The sequence below is a fragment of the Rattus norvegicus genome, chromosome 7 (genome assembly GCF_036323735.1).
Source record: "Rattus norvegicus strain BN/NHsdMcwi chromosome 7, GRCr8, whole genome shotgun sequence".
Taxonomy (NCBI): Eukaryota; Metazoa; Chordata; class Mammalia; order Rodentia; family Muridae; genus Rattus; species Rattus norvegicus.
The window spans coordinates 129,344,340-129,367,037 of NC_086025.1; the positions used below are offsets into that span (position 1 = coordinate 129,344,340).

Consider the following 22,698-nt stretch of genomic DNA (forward strand, 5'->3'; position numbering starts at 1 on the left):
TTTTCTTTTCTCTCCTTTAAGAGGATGGGATGGGGTCTCTAGGCCTTGAACTCTTTGTAGCCAAGAATGGCCTTGTGCTCCTGATGGTGCTGCTTTCTCCAGAAACATCTCAGAAACTGCCATGCCCAGCTCAGGTGGAAATGGGCTTACCCCTGGGTGTGGTGAGTGCAGGGCCAGCACCGTACCAACTCAGCTGCATGCCCAGGCTTCAAAACATATTTAAGTAAAACTACATACATTAATGTTTCCCTGTCTGGTTTATAACTTAACAGCATGAAAATATAATTTTATGTAGATAAAATTTGGCATATAGTGATGCTGACCATAGTAAGCTGGCATTTGCAGATCCAGGATTTTTCCAACAATAGCTACTTTCAGAAGAAATGGATGCTAGAAATGGTGTGGTAGCCTGGTGGATGCAGTGTGTGGGTTAAAGTGACCCCGCTGTCACGTTGGTGACAGTTGGTGTTTGCCTAGATGGGGTAATGTGCTCATCTGCATTGTTTTAATTCTTAACACTGTCCCACACGGTTGATGCCTATGGTATTACAATACTAGGAAACAAAGTCTAAGAAAGGGGTCAGTAGTTTACACAAGGCACACGAACAGAAAGCAGTGAGCTGGTCTGCTTCCAGGGACAACACTTTTCATGGCCATGTAAAGTATTGCTCTTTATTTAGTCAGTCACAGAATGGGACAGCCACTAATAGAGACAGAAAAGGCACAGTTGTTACTGTACAGAAACCAAGGTTTTCGTTGGTGAGACAGAGCCAGTTTATGGTTTCTGTTACAGGCTGAGTGCTGTTCTATCCACTGACCATGGATCAATGATGATGAAGAGTAATCTTTGGAATTAGTGAAAGGACTAAAAGAAGAAACAAAGTAAAATGACTATGTGAAGTAATAGGACAAGGAAGAAAACAACATAGAAGGGACATTGTCTTTGGATGGTAGGGTTCCATCTTTAAATAGGTAAAGCCTTACTTACCAAGGGGTATCACTGAATAGAGACAGCAGAGCTGAAGGAGCATCCAGTGGATCCCTGTGTTAGGAGTACGTAGGCAGTAGGAGGCAGCCTGTTGTGTTCTAGGAAAGCTAAGGAGGTGGTGCTGGTTAGTTTTTGTCAACTTGACACAAACTGCTCATCTGGGAAGACAACTTTAATAGAAGCATGGCCTCCTCTGTCAGGGTCCTCTGAGGGCATGTCTGTAGGGCATATTCTTGGTTAATGATTAATGGGGGAGGGCCAGCCCACTGTATAATGCTATCCCTAGGTCCTGGGTTGTATAAGAGAGCTGCCTAAGCAAGTCTTGGGGAGTGCGCCAGTAAGCCTCCTTCCTCTCCACTTCAGTTCCCACCTCCAGGTTCCCGCTTGAGCTCCTGCCCTGGCTACCTTTGATGACCCTGATCCTTCTAAACTGGTTTTGGTTAGTGTTTCCTCACAGCAACAAAAACCAAATGAAGACAGGCCACTGTGGCTGGAGTTGGTTCTTGGATGGTTTTTAAAGGTCTGTGGCTTTTACTGTAGCTGTTGTTTGTTTAGTTTAGTTTCATTAGTTGAATTTTTTTGGGGTGCTTTGTGAAGTATAATTTCCAAGTGTAGTGTAGAGTCAAGGTTAGAAGCAAGGAATGTGAATGTGAAATCACGAAGGAGAAAAATTGACAGTACTTTTAGTACCTTTTACTGCGCATCCTGGCAAGTCTTTGGAGGATAGATCCACGAGTCTGTCTTAAGGCTTGCTGATCTGTTTGTTGACGGTGGTTTGTCTCCTTGCTCTGCCTTTGCCTGTTCTATCTTTCTGCTTGGAGTCCTTCCATTCTGTACCTGAGGTGCTCCTGACCCATCTTTAAAACTTAACATTCTCTTTGTTATGTATAATGCCTCATCTCTCCCAGTTGCTTCAAGTGATTTTTTTTCCCTTGCAGGGCCACTTTGCCCTCTTTATACTTCTAAATTAGCAACCTCTTTCTTACCTGAGGAGCCCAAAGGCTGGGACCTAAGGTTTTTTTTCTTGTTTGTTTGTTTTGTTTTGTTTTGTTTTTTGTCCCCCCCCCCCCCAGAGCTGGGGACCGAACACAGGGCCTTGCGCTTGCTAGGCAAGCACTCTACCACTGAGCTAAATCCCCAACCCCTGGGACCTAAGTTTTAGGTATGTTTATAGCACCAGAATATTCATGCAGTCTGATTACTGAATGAGCTACTTGACATGTGTCTAATGGAGACCACATGAATGCTTGGAAAGTCATTTGAACTAAAAAAAAAAAAAAAAAAAAAAGAGGGTGGGGGAGAATCACTTTAGTTTCAGAGTAAAAGACAGCAGCATGTGGATGAGGCCTTGAGCTCAGCCTGGTGTTGAAAGCTTGGATCCAGATAAAAAAAGAAAAGGTGGATGGGGGACTGTTTTAGATATACGGAGAGGAGGAAGTGAGGATGTTTAACTGTGGTTGGTGATGAGCGTGGTTATAGGTTTGAACATGTGCTTTGTGAATGGGGCAGGACGGTAAAAGATTTTCTTTTAAAAATCAAAGTAAAATCTTTAAAAAAGGGGGGGGGGGCTGGAGAGATGGCTCAGTGGTTAAGAGCACTGTCTGTTCTTTTAGAGGTCCAGAGTTCAACTCCCAGCAACCACATAGTGGCTCACAACCATCTGTAATGAGAGCACATGCCCTCTTCTGGCGTGTCTGAAGACAGCTACAGTGTACTTATATACAATAAATAAATAAATCTTTAAAAAAAAAAACAAAACGAAAATCAAAGTATGTAAGTACACACACATTCATACATGTGTGCATGTAAGTACACACACATTCATACATGTGTGCATGTAAGTGCACACACAGTTATACATGTGTGCAGTAGTGTGTGTGTGTGTGTGTGTGTGTGTGTGTGTGTGTGTGTGTGTAGACGTGAGGCTTGATGGCATGCTGCCTGTATTTGTTCTTTAGCAGAACAGCATCTGAAGGGAAATTATGTTTAACAAAGCCCTCTTTTCTGTGCCCTTTATCTATTTGTGTGTAGGTTCACCCTCATGAGTTTGCAGCCACATAAGCTGTGGGATTACAGATAAACTGTCTTATGTCCTCCACTGAAGGAGCTTTGTACAGCAGCTCACTGTATTTGGCATAGCAGTCTTTGCATCTATATTCTAAAACTACATGAGCCAGTCGGTGTGAACAGCTGTATATGCTCATTAGAAAATGGACCAAACTAAAGAGAGATGTTCGTGCTTAGCTGTAAACGTCTTAAGTATGTTTTTAAACCTTGGATGTTCTTGGACACACCACAGTGTGGCATCATAGTTAAGAGTTTATATAGGATCCATATGTTAACCGCTGTTGCGTGGTGTGCAGGTGAGTTAGGTGCATGGAAGGGTGTGCTGAGGTGATATGAACATGGCGTGTGCTTTCCTGTCAGGGGCTTGAGGATCTGTAGATTTGTAGGTCTGGCTGCCATGGGAACAATATGTATGGGTACTAGGGGTGCAATTGTATCTTCTACTGTTCAACAAGCTGCATTCTGAATGAAGAAAAACCACAATCCGTTCTTTTTATTGGATCATTACAAGGAAAAGACATTTAAACGTCTCCTGAAATAGCAGATCCTCTTTGCTGCACCATTTGGGACAGTTGACTGCCTGGGTTGTCTTCAGCGTGGTCCTCAGGCCAGAATCTTCACACTGTAGAAAAAAGTGGTTTGTGTTCAGTTGGAGTTTTAAAATGTGTTATATGAGTTAGACATGGTTCTTTTGTGTGCCCTCTCTTGAGAATAGTATGCTTGCAGTGTGTCTTGACCATCCACATTTGAGTAGACATTACCTGATCTCGTCTCTCTCCCGGCCTCACTAGCCCTTAGAATTAATCCACTCGCAGGATTACCGTGAATAGGAAGTACTTTGTCAGCAGACAAACTTGGTAGGTAAAAATGAACGCAAGCGAGATAGTGTTGGAAACTGCTCGACTTGCTGAGATGGATGGAAAAGCCCACAGCTTCCTGGTTCCGGAGAGCATGCAGACTGTGACTGGGCACAGAGTGCTTGATTGTAAGAAAAGAAGCCAGGGTGTCTCTGGCTGACTGATGCAGCAGGAGAGCAAAGCTGCACATGCTGTTACTGTACTCGTCAGAACGGGGTGCCCTGAGAACTGTCTGGTAGAAGGACATTTAGGACCCTTGATCTTTAGTGCCTAGGATTAGGTTTCAACCCTTGAGTGTAAATTCCTCCTGCTCTTATCCTGTAAATGGAAATTGCAAACATGATTCAATTAGATCTAGTTATTCCTAACCCATGAAGTACATCTGTTGTCCATTACTGCTCTGGTCTTCTTGCGCTGTGGTGCTGTCCTGCTATGCTTGCTCTCCAGTGCTTTCCCAGTGTCCCTGTGCATGACTGACAGATGACACTGAGTGATCCCTCATGAGAGCTGTCTTTAACAAGATGTATAAAGTTGTTTCTCAGGAACCTAAATAAACCAGAAGTATACTCTGCCTTGTGATATAGCACACACGCCCCCCTCCCTTTGAGAAAAACATAAATAATGGGGTCTATACGGCATGGTCTTTAATATGAAAGACCATTGAGCCTGTCATTGAGTCAGAACCTTTTACCTGTGTGATATCCTCCACGGGAAGGAACTGTTGTAACTGGAGTAGGCAGACACTAAGATACAGGGACTTAAGGACAGCAGAACTCTGCATCTTAGCATTTTATGTTTCCATAAGTTGTCCAGACCTGCAGTAGCTCAGAGGCGTCCTTGGGCCTTACTGTACACGGCGGGCATCTCTCGACTCGATTTACTGCCTGCCACCTTAAGAGAGGAGCCCAGCCCCTTTCTGCGCTACGGACAGACGTGACAGTTGTACATACCTTGACCTTTCCCATGCCACCAAAAAGAACTTTGTCACCTCACTGATCCTGTACTAAGCCTCAAAGAATTATCCAGAAGTCACATACAGATATGTCCACTATCACGGTAGAAGACATGCACACACATGCATGCACCGCAGTGACATCTGGGGCGGGAGTCGATGGGCAAGTAGTTGTCAGTTTTTGTCACCCATCATTTTGGTGTCCCTTGCCAGGTATTGAAGTGCATCCTGATATACCATAAAGGGATTAATGGTGTGTGGTGGACATTCTGTTAAGTGTAGTATATTCTTTTTTAAACATTTTCTTTTAATAAAAAGTTAACAATAGGTACATTGTTTACAAAAAGAAAGGACAAGTTAGAACTGTGTGTGTATATATATTATATATATATTTTTAAATTCTCTGTGAGTAAGCAAGAGTTTAGTGTATGAAATACTCATTTTCCTTAAGATGCATTGGCACAGATCTTAATTAGTACAGGGTGTGTGTGTGTGGGGGTGTGGGTGTGGGTGTGGGTGTGAAGAGATATGATTCCTTAGGACTCTTTCAGTCTTCTGTTTTCTTACTTTCCTTCATATTTCTGGTCCTCTCCCCTTTGTAACTAATGCCAGCCCACCAGCGTTTCTCCCACTTGCAGTCCCAGAGGCACTGTTGTTTCCCACTATGGTCTCTTTTTCCTTTACTGGTTTTGATGATTATTTAAAGGTTTGTAGCTGCTAATGGCAGATAAGTGGAGAAATGCAGCGTCTGTCCTCTGGGGATGGGGTTACCTCACTCAGTGTGACCTTTCTAGATCCACTACTTACCGGCAAGCATTCGTATTTAAGCACCGAAGAGTCTTCCTCCATAGTGTATGTGCACCGTGTTTCCATTGCCCGTTCCTCAACTGAGTAGCACTGCTTGCCCCTGTTTCCTAGCCATTGGACATATGCCAGGCAGTGGCAGGTATAGTTGGATCACATGGTAGGTTTGTTTTTAGCTATTCGAGAGGTTTTCAACTGATTTCCAAATTGGCTGCATGTAATCCCAGTAACAGGGAATGAGGCCTTCCTTTCCCAACATCCTCTCCAGCATTGGTTGTCTGTTGTTTTGTTGATCTTGGCCGTCTTACCTGGGGGAGGTCAAATCTCAAAGATGTTTCTGTTTACGTTTCACTAATGCTAGGAGAAGGAACATGTTTAAAAAGTTATTTTTTAGCCATTTGGTAATTTCTTTTGAGAATTCTGATTGGATCTCAAGACCAGTTTTTGAATGGGTTATTGATTTTGTTTTACTTCTTCAATTCTTTGTATAGACTGGATATTAATCTTCTGTCAGACACACACACACACACACACACACACACACACAAACACAGAGACACACCTCCCATTCTGTGGACTTTTCTCTCCCCTTCAATGCCTGTTTTCCTGCTGTAAAGAAACTTTAGTTTTCTGAAGTCCCACTTGGCCATTGTTGGTCTGAATTCCTGGACAGATATGGTCCTATTCAAAAGGCGAGGATTTCTGTGTAGCTCAGTGTCATCCTGAAGCATGATACTGTGCTTCTTATGCTTTTATTAAAGGTATAAGCCACCATACCCAGCTTTAGTGACATTTAAAAATAATGGTCATATTTGAAGGTTTATTTATAACACATAATCTTCATGTAGTTATTTTTTGATAATTCTAAGTTTGTTTACAATGCTATTTTTTGATAATTAATTTCCAAGAAATTTTTCTTTAAGGTCTTAGTTAGAATTTATATATGTTGAACTTAATTTTTTTGTTCTTCAACTCTAGGTATTACATTTAAAATTTGCTTTATAATCTACAGGTTAATTTTCAAGCACAAGATTTTTAAACTTTGTATTTATTTTGTTATTTTGTAAAGATGTGCCTTCAGATTTTATGAATGCTTCCCTGCATGAAATAAGTGTACGTGTGTAAATGCCTGTACTCACAGATGTCAGAAGAGGACCTTAGGCTGCCTAGAACTGGTTACAGGTGGTTATGAGCTCCAGTGTGGGCGCTGGAACTGAACTCAGGTTCGCTGCAAGAGCAAGTCATGGTAACTATTGAGCCACTCTCCAATCCCCTTGGTTTTAATTTCTTAAGAGATGGTGTACCCCAGTAAGTCCAGGCTGGCTCTTAAACTCTAGTGTTGAAGGCACACTCCCTCAGCTTCCCAAGGAGCAGAACTGTTAAGTGTATACCACTGTGTTGGTCAGTGCCCATGGCACTGAATGAGAGCATTGGATCCCCCGGAACTGGAGTTACGGATGGTTGTGAGCTGCTGTACGGATTCTAGTAATGAACCCACATGCTGTGCTGGAGTAGCCAGTAATCTTAACTGCTGAGCCATTCTCCTAGCCCTAACTACGGATTTTAATTTTTTTTCTGTTTGCTTTGTAAACATCATCTGTGTTTGGTGATTTTTGTGACATGTTTATTGATGTCTATTTTTGTAAGTTCTTGTTGTTGGTAGAGCTGTGGCATGAACTCTGAACCTTGGTGCACATGAGGTGAATGTCGTGTCAAGGGCTGCACCGTCTGCTCTTCGCTCCTTGTTTTCTGTGGGGGATAGGATGGAACCTGAGTCAGTCTCCTGCTTCAGCCTCCCAGACTCTGGGATTACTAGTGTATGGCACTACACCCGGCTTTGAGCTATTTCTGCGGGCTGTTATATGGCTATTATTATTATTATTTTTTCAATATCATGTACATTTTTAAACCTTTGGGTCTTTTTGTGGTGAACTTTTGAGATACCTTATTCCAATATGAATAATTCACATTTAATGTGTTAACTATGATGTAAAACTATAAGCATGCTTTCCTTCTTAATACTTTGAGGATAAGATCGCATGGTCCTCTTGCTGCTCTGGTATTGATCTTGATATCTGACAGCAACTTGATCTTGTTTGTTTCCTTCTTTACTTGTTTATGGGTGATCTTTCTCCTTTTCTTGGTTGGAGCTTTTTAAATTTTAGTCATCAAAAGCTTACATTTTACTCTTGTTTAGGTATGTACTTTTTATTTTCTTGGTACTTTAAGCTATTTCAACTTCTGATGTCATATGGTTTTTGTGAAATTTCATTATTATGTAGATACTTTAATTCTGCTCCATCGTCTGTCCCTTTTTTGGCTTATAGAACTGCTGAGTAGACATTAACACACATCACTCTCTCCATATTATCTTAACCTGCCTTCTTTCTCCTTTCCTTCCTCCGTGTCTTTTTGTGAGTTATAATTTATGAGCACTCTTGGGTATGCACAGATGCTTTCCTGCCAGTGCCTTGGCATATGTGAAGGATGGCGATTGGTATCAGGCTGTCTTCTCAATTGCTTTTCTACATCATTCTTTGACACAGGGCCTCACTGAATCTGGAGCTGACAGTTTGGCCAGAGAGGCCTTGGGATTGGACCAAGATCCTCCTGTTCCCATCTGTAACAGTCTGTGCTGTGGATGGATAAGGCCTCTCTAGGCTTTTATGTGGGTTCCCGGAGATCTGAACTCAGGTCCTTTTAGCAAGCACTTTACCCACAGTGTCGTCCTCTCAGTCATTTGTTGGTTCGTTGTTTGTTTTGAAGAAGGGTCTTTTGCATTCCTGGTTGAATTCACTTGGTTTTGTATTTCTAGTCTTCCCCAGTGGTCTTTGGAACATGTAGATTCAGTCTTAAATACTACCAGATTGTTCTTTGTCTCTGTCCATTCTGTGATTCAAATGTTATTTTTATGACTATAAATATACACATGTATGTGGCGGATACAGTTTCAGCTACTTTCTTCCATTCTTTTTGTTTCTATCTCTTCTAGTCTTGACTACTTATTCTTACGTCATATTTCTACTTTTTCTTGTGTTTCTATAAGGATTTATAAAAATGATTTCCTCTGCACTGCTTCTTCAATTGGTCATTTCTTGTATGTTTACGTGTGCTCTGGCCTTCCTCATCTTTTAATCCTGGGTGGTGATATATTTTTAGAGTAAGAAATAACCCAGATGTAGACTTACTTGTATTTGCGGCTGCCTCTAGTTTGTTCCCCTGAGGCTGTTGCTTAGGACAGTGTTTAGGTCATTTCCTCTCTTCTCTTTTGACACTGGTATCAGGCTGTTGCTGACGCTCTCTAAGACAGTTACCTACCTGCATATGAGAATCCAGACTGCTGAAAGTGCTCACCACTAGACTCCTGAGTCAGTTCTCCCTAGAGGTGAGCTGTAGCATGCGTGTGCTGTGTACTTCCTGTGTGTGCTCACTGTTACCTGCTCTGCAGTGTGACTGAGAACCAGCAGTGTTAGAAAGGATATCTCTGTAGCAGACTTTGAGTAACCAGCAGATGGTGCTGCTCCCTTACCTTTTCAAGATCCAAAATCCTTCTAGTCAGTCGCTGCAATGATGCTCCCATTTCTTGCAAGCCAGGCATGTGGTGTGCGCCTGTATGCCCAGCACCAGAGTGTGTACCTGTGTAAAAGCCTGAGGCCGGCTGGGGCTGCATCAGCAAGAAGAAACCAGTTCTCTTTAACAATTCATTCCCTTTTGTCTTGTGTAGAACCTAACTCTTCAGATTACAGTGTATTTGAAAACCTTTTATGACAGGAATGTAACTAGCTTTGAAACAATTGCGATCAGTAAGACTTACCCAGTTACTTCTATAGTATCCTCGGTACCCTGCTGAGGTAAGGCCAAGATGATTTCTCCCATGAGACAGTTTCACTTAATCTGTTTTTAAGTTGTGGGTTACTGTTGGCTCTTCAGATACAAATTCTATCTAAAATGTTTAATAATGCTAAAATCCCTAAAATCATAAAATGCCTGTAGAGAAAGGGACAGTTGAAAGGGGAGACCTGGAGTTTGCTCCTACTGAGAGGATTAATACTTAAAAGAATTTATGCCTTTTATATTGTTCATAGTTTTTAAAAGGATGATTGTATAGAATTATTTTGTTTTTAAATCATTTTGCAAGTAGATCAAATTTTTCGATCAAAATAGCAAGTAGAAATGATCCCCTTAACCTTGCCACTCACTGTATGCTTTATACTCGAAAACAGAAAGCAATCAAGAAGTCAACGCCAGCTTTCTAACAGCCTGACATTGCCATTTCTCAGTGCTTTTCTAGAGACCGATATTAAGGAAAGTGCTTACATTATGTGTGCATGTGTGTGTGTGTGTAGACAACTTCTGCAGGGTGGGTCCTGGGGTTCAAACTGAGGTCCTCACCTGCTGAGCTGTCTTTCTGGCCCTGTAGCTAGGTGACATTTGTTTGTTTTTTGTCTCCCCCTTTATATATTTAAGCGTAATTTACTTTTACTTCTTACTATGTGCAATTTAGACACATTAAACTGTTTGAACTTTGCTCTGTGAATTTTGACAAACTCAGTTGTGTAAATGCCATAAGAAGGAAGAGATAGAGTCCCAGGACTTATCTCCCATGGCCTTTGTAGGCAGCTGGAACTTTCGTCGCTGGTCTCCAACAATCTTTTTTACATCCTCCCATGTTTGCCTTCCAAGAGCCATGCAGAGGGAGTCATATCATCGTTCATTTAGTCTGGCTTCTTTAGCTACTTAGTCAGTTTGAGATTAATACATATTTTTCCTGTATTAGTTTTTCCCTTGAGTATGAAAGCCCATATTGGCTTGTGTGTTGAATTCTTAGTCTTTGGCTATTGACAACACTTTTTGGAAAGTGGTAGAAACGTGAGTTGGTAGGGCCTCTGAAGTAACTAGGTTACTGGAGGTGTGACTTTGAAGGTTATAGCTAGTTCCAAGTCTAAAGATCCAAGTCAGAATTAATGCAATAAAAAGAGAAAATGACAGGAGGTTGAAGATAGAGCTGACTCAAGGTCCTTTGTGTTTTGGGTGTCACTTTATTGACTTAGCAGGCAAGCTTAACCTTTAAAAGGATGCTAATAGTGTTAGACAGTAAACTGGTTTAAAAAAACTATTGCTACTATCTTTCTTATAATTTACTTCCAATGACTGATATTTTGGTAGACAAAAAGGGATTTATTTACAAATAGTTGGATATGTATATATATTATTTCTAACTTGATTTAGTGCCCCCTCCCTCCAGTATAGCTCCTGTATGATTCTTGATTCTATAGCAGCATTCTTTTAAATTGACATTCCTCTGCCAACAGAATTAACATTTTAGCATTTTCTTGAAGTTTGTAAAGAGGTGCAGATTTCTGGGAATACACACTAGATGTGACTCTCAGGTTAAGGCTGGACAGACTGTCGAGCTAAGGATTCTGATGTTGAAACGCTTCTCTAGAAAGGGACTTGTGGGATTAATATGGTCAAGGCAGTGTGCATATGGACACACACACAAATATAGGACTGTGCTAACACTTGTAGTCATATTAAGAAAAAGTATCAAATGGTATTCTCGAACGTTCATGGTGGAGACTGCTGGAGATAACTGATTTAAAGAGTGATGAGAAGAGTCCAAAATTCGATGCCTAGAGTAGTGTTACCAGTCTATTTGAGGGTCGTTTTGTTTTATAGTGTAATAAGTATTATTAATACTCTGACTAATGCTATCTATAATAGTTCAGTTCCTGTCAGAATGTTGATTTGTATAACACATAGGACATGCCGTAATATTAAATGTACAGTGCAGGTACAGCCCACACCTGCGTCTTCATACACAAGCGGCGTATCAGTAAAGTGCTTGTGTCTGTGAGGGACAGGCCTTGTGTATTCAAGCTCTATTCTTGTAAACTCTTTGAAGCTGATCCCAGATTCTCTTTCAATACAGTTATTTAAATGTGTTATCCATCTTGATGGAGGAAAAATATTTCATATATATGTATATGTATATATACATACATATATGAATTGTTGAACTGTGCTTTGATATTTTATAAGTTTTGAAATAATATATTTAATAGTTTTGTTAACAGCACTGATTAAAACCTCAGAACTTTTAAAACCTTATGCCTTTTTTGTTGGTTGGTTGGTTTTGTGTTTGTTTCTTGAGACAGGGTTTCCCTGTGTAGCCTTGGCTGTCCTGGAAGTCACTTTGTAGACCAGGCTGACCTCAAACTCACAGAACTCCTCCTGCTTTTGCCTCCCGAGTGCTGGGATTAAAGTTGTGTGCCACCAAGCCTGGCAGTTGTACACCTTTTTAAGGAGGGTGATTTATAGACTGAGACGGACAGATGGCCGAATGACGATGACTGTGTTGTTAATTCCCCATTCTCACTTGACTCCCATAAGTCTCGGTGGAGAACCCATACTGTGTAAAAACAGTTAAAGGATATGCCTAAGTCGAGTGTCTACTCGGGCTGTCGAGCTGCACATGTCTGCGTGTGTTTGTGGGGCGCAGAGTGGGATTGATAATGCCCTGTGGGGCCTGACTGACCAGTACCTGCTCTGAAGTTACAGACGGTGGACGACTTTTGCTCAGTGTAGTTGTTTATCTCAGTGAGAAAAATATGTTGCTGTGGGATTCTATGTAATGCATTTTTATTTGAATTATTTTAAAGTTGGATAAATGATTATTTATATAGTTCATATTTCAGCACTGAATCTCAAATAATACTTTATTCGATCACATGGCTTTAACCCTTTGTAAGTAATGGGTGTTTTTTTCATAATTGAGCTGTATTTGTTAGTTATAGAGAACCTGTGAAAAATCAAGAAACTACAAATTACATGTGCCTCTAATTCCGAAATAATCTTATTTAATGTGCTGTGCTCTCCACCTAGACTTTTTCAGAAGTACACATTTTAAGAGAAGAATTACTTAGGTTTTTAGATATCTACTGAGGAATTTTTCCATATCATTATCTAGCTTCTAAACTAACTTCATTTTTATATTATGCCACTTTCCCTGTCATCAGCCATTTAAATTACCATGTGCTTTAATGTCATTTTTATATCTAACTTCTTTTTTTTTTTTTTTTCATTTCTTTTTTTCGGAGCTGGGGACCGAACCCAGGGCCATGCACTTGCTAGGCAAGCGCTCCACCACTGAGATAAATCCCCAACCCGTATATCTAACTTCTTATTTAATGATTTTTTTTCCTTCTAGATTCTTAGTTGCCGATATTATTGATTGAGAGAGCATAATTCTCATAATTGTTAATGTGTATCACCAAATACCATCCAACACACGGTTCCAGCAAACTTCTTCTGGTAGTCTGTGAGATGTTATTACCCTTGGTAGTGCTCTTTATTACTATTTTAGAAGAAGAAATTTTTAAAAGGTCCTTACAGTTGAGGGGAGGAACCACCCTGTACTTTATATATCAACTACTGTCAATACTCAAACTTTTTGTTGTAATAATTACAGCTTAAAATAGATTTTACTTTAAAACATTATCTTTACTCCATATCCCTTAAATTAGAATGTAGTTTATGAGATTCTCAACTTGAGGCTGGGAATGGGGCTCATGTCGCAGGCTGCTTGCCTGTTGTGCACACAGTCCTGGGCCAGTGCCCAGCGTATCATAGCCCAGGCCTGGTAGGTAGCACATGCCTGTAGTTCCAGCACTTGGGACAGACCTGAGCAGGAAGAGGAAAGGACAAGAAAAAGCAAAATGGTCACCTTGGGAGTGTTTGTTATAAAAAAAAGTTTTTATTATTAAAAATTTTAGATTACATTTACTTTTTTGAATAGCGGGGCACTCATTTTGAAGTCAACACTAACTTGTGAGAGTTGATTCTCTACCCCTCCCAACCAGTTATGGTCATCAACTTGTTGGCAAGTGCCTTTATCTACTGAGTTGTCCAACCAGCCTTTTTAATATTCATTTAATAGATAAGGAAGCAGCTAGAAGTTTGTCTATTGTAACATAGTTGCAAAAACCATAATCCTGGAGCCTAAAGAGTAATGTCAAAGTAGCACTCTTAAATTTTGATGCCGGGATGGCTACTCCTAAAACTTGGTAAAATAGGAAGCCTCTTATTTTTCTACAGTAGAAAAGTATAACCTAAGTATTCATTTGATGTCATTTTAGGTCATTATTTTGATATTAATTCCATAGTTGAAACAGTATATTAAATCTTGATGGTTTGGTAAAAGTAAAAGACTATAGCAAAACTAAAGAGTTGAACACTGATGATAACCAGTGTGATATCAGATATGTGGCAGTTGAAATGCAAGTGAAAGTCAGTTTCTCCAGTAATGGTTTCCTGTTGTATGCATGTTGGGTCCAGCAGTAGTTCCGCTCCTCCGGTTTCGCCCACCCAGGGTGTCGAGACGCTGCTCACTGGGCTGGAAGGATGAAGTGGAGTGTGGGGTAGGCAGGATTCTGGTCCACCTGGGCAAGTACTGGGGAGGGGGTTGTGGGGGACTGACAGACACGAAGGGAGGGAGAGCATGCCGTGCTGGAGAATCTTAGTGTTAGAGCCCTTTAATGAACTTCTCTGGCGGTCTTTAATGAAACAGCTCTGGCAGACTTCAAGGAAGCAGCTCTTGTGTGACGTAGAAGGTCTTATATAATTTCAATTTTTTAACGTATCACCCACCAGAAGTAGTAGAAAAGAAGGGATACAGGGGAAGTGGACCTGTTTAGAAAGGTTCTTTGGAGCAGCTCCTGTCTGTGTTGTCTGGAAATTGGCAGTTCAGTTCACAGGTCAGCAAGCAGTGGCAGCTTACACTTGCAAACACTGCATGGATACACCAGTAGTCCAGGTTGATAGTCGGGTTAGCAACAGTTGACTTGAGCTAGCAGAAACAGCCAGGCCTCAGTCTTGGCCTCCAATCAGCAGGAGGGACCAGGAGGAACACCAGGAGAAGTTCTCGGCTGTGCCTGTCTCAGGGAAGTGAAGATCAGCGGAGACACAAGACCCACAAGCATTGTACAGCTAGCTGTACCAGCAAGCCAAGCTCCATCTCTGTCACTCCGTGGAGTCCTATTTATACCCTCCACGTGCCTTGCCTCAGCACGTGCATCCAGTCAGCCCGAGCCCTGGGAAGCAACAGCAAACTGCAGCAGCCACCAGAAGGTTTTGGTGCATTTCTTTCTCTGGAGCCCCAGCAAGTGCAGCTCAACTACGCAATGTAACGTAGACCAATACATGCTTGTTGTTAGCAAAGAATCCTTCATCATGTGTCCTTTTGCATGCTTGCCCTAGCAGAACATCCTCTCTCCTGTGTCTGCTACAGCGAAATGTTCCTTCACGAGTCTGCCTTAGCCTTTCACACCTGTGTCCACCTTAATGAAATGTTCTTCATGCGTTTGCCCCAGCAAAACACCGTCCAACTGACTTTCCAAAGGGCCCCTAAGTTTCCACTTGAGTCTTCACTTCTGCGCATACCTGTACTCGTGGACTTTCCCTCATTTGTATGGAAAGGCATTTCAGGAATCCCAGGTTCTTGTTGGGCCAGTTAGTATGGGGAAGAGAGGAAGTTAGTTGAATTTGGAGGTCTGGCAAAGACTGCTCAACTTCCCCAGGTAAAGGGTGTTGGGGGTCCCGGTCCCTAGCCCAGGTAAAAGAAGGAGAAGCCCTGGTTGTAAAGGGAACCTCCATTTTGCATGGAGCTCAGAGAGCTATCCGGACAATGGTGGACTGCAGAGTTTCCCCACAGCTTCCAACCTGCAAGCCATTGGTGCCTGTACCCTTTAGAGTTCAGGACTTCCTCCTTGTTCATGGGTCCCATAGTGCAGTTAGAGTGAACTGCCGTCAACCATGCTCTCAAAAGATAAAATGGCTACTTCTGTAAACTATGCATCTACATGTCTTAAGTATGTTGTAGGTCATTGTCAGTAGCATAATGAACCTTGTGCACTGTGTACCTGTCCCACGTGAGACAGGAGGTATTTCTTTGTCTAGCTTAATTCCCTTAATTATCAGACTAAGTATTGAGGTATTGCTGTGCTTGTATTCAAGGGGTCCTTACCCAGTAGCCTGATGTAATGTCATGGTGCCGTAGAGAGGATCTCTTAGATGCCTCACTTGTCTATAAAAACCCTGATGGCCAATGAACTGAGGCAGGAAATAGGAGATGGGATATTGGTAGAAAGAGTCACAGAAATAGGAGCCTTGGGGAGAGATGAGAGCTAGTCACTGAGAGAGACATGGAGGAAGGCACTAAGGAAGAAGCAGACCAGGACCGAAGGAGAGATAAATAACCACGTGGAAGACATTGAATAGTTTGAATAGGTTAAATAAGTTACAAGCTAGTCAGAGAATGAACACAAAGTTATAGCCTAAGCATTTATTAATAAATAATTAGTCTCAAAGTCGTTATTGTTGGGAACTAAGAGATCAGCAGAAAAAAAATCCATTTTTCACACGATGCTATCTGTATTCCTTTAGCACATGGACCTTTGGGGAGTGCTTATGAATTATATAGTTCATATGCCATAAGTAAGATATAGATGCTTGCAAATCGTACACATGCATATGTGTGTGCACACACATGTACAATCTCAAGAGCCTACTAACTGAAACAATCCTGGACTTACTACATTATGCTAATTTTAGAGGAAGTGGTCCGTATAGGATGATAAAAATGTGGTTGAAAGAATTTCAGTAGTAAAGATTTGTCCATATTTTTGTATTTTTTAGTATAATTATAAATTTTGCCAATTTTCAGTATATCTTCTATGTATCTCTTAATGAATTAAAGCTTAACTTGTACTACTTCTCCAGAAGGACTTGTTACAAATAGGAAGGGACTGGCTCATGCATTATGTAAGAATGTATTTGTAAATTTATTAGAAATATACATGAGATGTCAATAACTTTGCTGAGTATAGGTAAGCCTTTAGATTATAGTTGTCACATTTAAAAAATAGATGCCGTCCTGTCATCAGTCTCCACCAATGCAGAGTGAAACCAGATTTACTTTTAAGGAAGGACTTTGGCCTTAGCTGCTCTAAGCCAGTTTTTCCGAGCAGTGCCTTGCATGCCTTTGATTGATTTAAAAGGGCTCATCACAGCTGTGCTGGGGTGAGGGTTGAGTAATGTAGGCTGTCTCTGCTTATTGATAATTACTCTGTTCAGATCTCCTATTTCTAACAGAATTTCACAGTTGGGGGAGAGCAGACATTTTAGGGACAATCTATGAATGTGGGAAAGCTGCTATTATAGTCCGAGACTTGTTGTGTGCATTAAGAAACTTAAAATTCCTATTTAAAGGTACCTTTGAAAACCAGTATATGTCAACGTTAATTGACCGTGCATTCCTTTCTGTGCAAAAGGAAAAAAAAATCCTAGTTTCAGCATAAATAGAAAGCAAAAATGGATCATGGGTAGCAGGTGTGAGTGTGACTGAGACACACTAGGACACTTACAAAGAGGATCATGGGTAGCAGGTGTGAGTGTGACTGAGACACACTAGGACACTTACAAAAATGAAAGTTCAGTGTGCAAAAATCAGGATATGCTAACAAAACAAAGTTGTCTCCTTTATTTCTGTGTACTTTACAGAATTCTTTCAGATTCTCTGGTTTTCTCCCTGTTCCTTGGTAGAGGATCAAATTCAGTGTCTTCTACATGTCTGCCAAGTACTCTGCCTCTGAACTGCATCCCAGTTCATTTGTTCTCGAGACCCAGGTTCATTCTCTAACTCTGACTAGCCTGGGACTTAACATGTAGGCTAGACCCGGCTGCCCTCAAAGTCATAGAGATCCTCCTGACAAATTTCCTTACGTAGTTCAGGCTAGATTTGAACTCACTTTGTAATGGTCTAGTGTTTTTAATAATGGCTGTTTTGCCTAATCCATACATTTAAAATAATTCCTATCGGGATTTTGTAGCATTTCCGAGCTGCTTCACTGTTTTGTAAATATGGGAAGGGTACTGTCCACATAAGGTTACTAAGTTGTTTTTTAAATTAAAGAATGGAAATTTATTCCAAAGAAATTATAGAAAATATCTAAAGATATAGGTGTATAGATGATTTATGATAGTTTTATTTGTGTTATTTTTTAAAATCTCAGGTAGCTTAAATGTCTAAAATTACTTAGAATGCTATAGTCCAAGTAAAGAATAAGGAACTGTAGCAATGTCACATGTTCTATATAGTTAGCTAAATTAGTGCACACTTGTGAATACAGGAAGGTGAGACAGCTGTCAGTGCCCTGTACCTGTACAGTTAACACACTAGACGTACCTGTGTGTGAGTGTAGAGGCGAATGACTGAGAAATGTCCTTCCAGAAGTGTGCAGTGACTTGGCGTGCCCTTAGAGCGCCTGCCACGCAGCAGACAGCAGCACTTAGCAGCAGCAAGGCAGTGAGTGAGTGACTCCTCAGCGCTTGCTCCTCAGCACTCAGGAAGCATCATGGAGTCTGAAGGCACTGCAGTGTGAATGAGAAAGATAACTGAGAGGCGAGCCAACAGGAGCCTCCTGGATAGCCTACTGAGACGTTCGTTAGTGCGCTGAGTGGAGAGTTTACTACGAAAGGTTTCCACTTGGAGTACAGATGATAGAAAATAAGATGCAGGCCGCAAGCTGTGGAGAAATGCGGCCTGCGAGGCCTGGACAGTCAAGCATTTGGACTCGGCTTCTGCTTAGCTTTGAACTAAGGAAGGTGATTTAAGGTCTTTAATCTTGGGTTTTGAACTTATTCAAAGGTTTTGGTAACCGACCTCATAGTGAACTTGAACACTGACCCTTATTAAACAACCACCACTGTCCTCCTCCTCCTGCTACAAGGTGAGAGGGGTCACTGGAATGGCTTTTAAAGAGGCAACAGAATCCTTTTCTCTTTCTGTGGTATGAGGGAGAAATGTTCTTTATCTGCTAACTTGTAAGACTTGAAAGAGTATTGACTGTGATTTACATGGTCTAAATATAAGGCCCTTGGCAGGCATAGTGGGTAGGAAGACTCACATAATTTACTGGTACCTAGGTCTTGTATTTTATTATTTTTAAATACCCTAATGTTAAGATCCAATAAAATAATACAAGAATATGAAAAGTTATTTTAACCTACTTTTTAAAATGCCAAATACTGTATAACTCTGTGGAAGAATATGATAAAATCCTTAAATTTATACTTTTTGTAAGTATGTATTTATCATAATTCACGCTTATAAATGTCCTTGTTTTTTCTATACTAGATACAGCCTTTCTATTCCTAATTCATTCCTAGAGAACACAGAATAATAAGTGCCTTTGGTGGTTTTGGTGAAGGGACAAACGCTGCCTGTCGTTAGGAGTCCTCGAGGAAGATGCATGGAGAGAGAAGGAGCACTGATAGTTCTGGAGCTTGGTGCTAACCAAGTGCTGACGTGTATATCCTGATACATAAATGACAAGAGTGCAAGGGTCTTTGCCAAAAAGAGAAGGCATTTTCATTTCTCTGTCTTATTAAAGCAACACTGATGTTTTTATTAATATTGTTCGGTCAGATTTTCTTTATCACCAACAGTGATTTATGATTTTAAAAAATGCTCTTTAACTGCTTTCCAAAAAAGAATTGCCATGTGACCTACTAATTCTATTTTTAGATAGTATTCAAAAGAATTGAAACTTGATACTAAGCAGACTGTTCAGCAGGAGCCAAAAGATAATAGCATTAACTCACATGCTCATCGGCTTAAGAATGAAGAAGCAAAAGGTGCTGTTTACATAGAATAGGGTATTATTCAATCATAAAACAGTGTACAAACCTCATATGCTAAGTAAAAGAAGCTAAGTCCCCTATGTGCGCACGCACACACACACAGACACACACAGACAGCGGGTTGATATTTATATGAAATATCAACCAAAAAAACACCTCTTCAGGGCATAACAGACCAGTGGTTGGAGTCATTGCTTAGTGAAGATAACATTTCACTTTTGGTATGAAGAAATAGTATGGAGGTCAGACAGTGGTGTTTCAAATGCCACTGAGTTGTCTTCTCAGGAGGGCTTCTCTGATTTTACGTTGGTTAAAAACCAAGGTGGTATATTGGGAGAAGGTCCTGTGGAGAAGGTTGTGGGCTGCATTTGCGTGTGGCCTTCTTGTGTACTTACTCTAATGCTGGCACCAAACTCATGTGAGCTCGTTCTGTAGCTGGGAGGTCAGCAGTAAACAGAAATCCGTTGACTCTCAGACGCAGGCGCCAATGCTTGTGGACTGACTTAGGCTTGTAGTCAGTGTTGTTCAGCGTTGAGTGAGCTTGGAGCTCCAGTTCAGTTGTCACTAACTGATGCTCTGTGGCAATGTGTGTCACTTGATAGGCAGGCTGTGGCCAGTAGCAGCTTCCAACCGGTGTATTAAGAGACTATTAGTAGCTCATAAGCATTCTGTCACTTAAGTAAACAGAACCTCCTTTGTGATCGGTTTAACTTGAAATCTTTTATCTTTGTTTAGCTTTTGAATAAAATGTGCTTATTTCCATATATAAGGGATTAAGGAGTGGGATGTTGTTAAATTCATAAGACTTTACAAAGAAGGACATCACATGATTTTCCGAAGACTACTTTGGAAAAGCCTGAGTCTTGATTGTGTAGTGGTCCATGGTGCGGTCCCACACAGTGGACCCTGGGACTGGATGTTAGCACTTACCACAGTTGCACGGTGGAGCTCAAGGTGAGTCGGAGTTTTGATGACCTCATATGTGAAATAATTACGTGTGATTTCTGCTTTGTGTTTTCTATTCTGGTGTATATGACATCATCCCACAAATGATGACCTCGGCAGTACTCCTGCTCTTTGTCACTGCAGTCATTTTACTGTCAGGGCTGTCTCAGCCTGGGAACTGTTAGGACCGTTTTCCTACTTCGTTGGACAGTGTTTTTAGAGAACAGTTTTGTGAATTGGGAATATGATGAAACACAATGGGAATGATGAAAAGGTACAAATTTAATTAAGCACTCATGAATTCTTAAAATCTGAATATGACTTAAATGTCCTTGTACTATAACATTCAACTTTTGAACCCATAACATAATAAAGTGTCAGTAAAAATATGAATTTTGTGTTCCCAAATTTTGAAATCTCATATTCTTTCTTCAAACCGCTGCAACTGTATGGATTCTTTGAGGAACTGATGTGACCCAGCCTGGGAGTTTGAGTGCTCAGGTCATTGTTTCCCGGCTTTGGTCATTCACATCACATTTCATAGTGAGGGCCCCGTGTGAACTCAGACTCCATCCTACTTAAGAGCACTGTGCCTGGGTCCGCGGTCCTCTGTCTCCAGCCTATGCATTGGGTGCTCCCGCTGTCAGCACTGCCAAGCAACCCTGGGTGGCTGTTGAGTGTGCATACCAGCTTTGCCGAGGGCGGGCATTATGAGAAAGATGAGATCCAGGAAGGTGGAAGCCGTCCCACAAGCAGGTTCCTGCCGCCGCCGCTGCCACTGCCGCTGACTGTTGAGCTCAGAAGTTAATCATATGGCCACACTTAGGACACAATGAGCTTATGAGATTTCAGTTTAGTTTTTATTCTGGTGGCATGTGCACAGGAGAAAAGTCTTATTACTAGGAAGATTCCGTTGCTTTACAAATCATCTGAACTCTGGCTTCCTTTGTGCTCTTCTTTCTGGCAGATTTCTTAATTCTTAAGTACCATCTAAGGGGTTAAATATACTAACAATAATGCCCAGCAGAAAAGGGAGGCGCTGAAAAGGGAATAGTGAGACCATTATCCACACGGTGCGGTTTGTCTTCAGAGGAGGCTAAAGTTATACAGAGGTATCAGAGAAGCATTTATAAAACTGGGATCTCTCTCTCTCTCTCTCTCTCTCTCTCTCTCTCTCTCTCTGTTACAATAAGAATTGAAAGCGGAACAGGTTTACAGTATGAGTCAGTGTTAACTTTCCGCCTCGGCTTTCTTCCATTCCTAAGTGTTACTCTTCCTTCCATTTTGGGAAATGGATATATGTGCAAAGCTTATGGGCTGTTTTTGTGTCTGAAAATCCTTTGATCTGTTCTGCTAGAAGTTGCAGATAGACAAAAAACTGCTCTCAGTGTCGGCATTCTGACTTCCTGAGTGCCTGAGGCTGAGCTTTAGAAGCATGGAGGCTCAAGGCTTATCACTCCAAGCTCTAAAAGTTAGAGACATCTATCCTTGCAGGTCAGAGCAAATTTGGCTCTTAGAAATTCACAGCTCAACATATGGTGGCTGGGTTCAGAAGCTGTGAGCCTCAGATACTGTGATCCTTGCTATGTCTACTTAGTGACTGTCTGGGGACTCTTTAGTGGTGGGCTCATCTCAACTTAACTCTCTGTCACCTCCCACTGTCTAGGTACTTGCATAGACTGTGATCTTGGAAGCTCTGTGGAACTCTTAACCCTGACTGAACTGAAGGCACGTGAGCCTTAGGAGTCCTGTGGGCATTTAGTCTTGGTAGTCACTTTCCAACTGCCTTCTATCGATGGTTTCTAACTGTGCCTGTAAGCCCAGGGTTTGCTCTTAGTGTCACCACCTCACCCACTCTGGGAAAAAGACAAGTAGGCAGCTAGAGACCAGGCAGGGGCTTATTGAGCCTAACATTGCAACACGGTGGGCAAAGGAACATCTCAGACAAACCCAGCACAGAGGAGTAACTAGCTTCTTATATAGCTAGAAAGGGACCGAAACACAGTGCTGATGTTGGAATTCTACCAGTCAGCCTTGCATGTGCATGGCTTACAGTTCCTTCAGCTCCCACTAAAAACCTTTGTATCACTCACAAGCTTTGCTTATAAGCCAGTTATGAGTCTCACGTCGTGCCAATCGTGAGCTGTTTGCTGATTCACTGGGAAGATGCACCCCCTCAGACATTTGTCCTAACTAAGAATAGTTTCAAGGGGAATGGGGTCACCCAGAGTTCACTGATGCTGTGTTGCCTGGATCAGAATCATCCAAAGCTCTTCCAAGTTGCCTGGAGTGATCTTGACTGGAGCAAAGCCTCCTGCGGTAGCAGCTGTTGCACTGTCTTTGCAGCTGGAGTGGAGTTTCCTTGAAGTAATGGTGGCTATAAA

At 41.4% G+C, this 22,698-nt stretch overlaps 1 protein-coding gene across 2 annotated transcripts in view; it reads left to right on the plus strand.

The window, feature by feature from the left end:
• Arid2 (AT-rich interaction domain 2) overlaps positions 1-22,698 on the plus strand; it is a 117,443-nt gene that overhangs the window by 17,969 nt on the left and 76,776 nt on the right. The window lies entirely within an intron of this gene.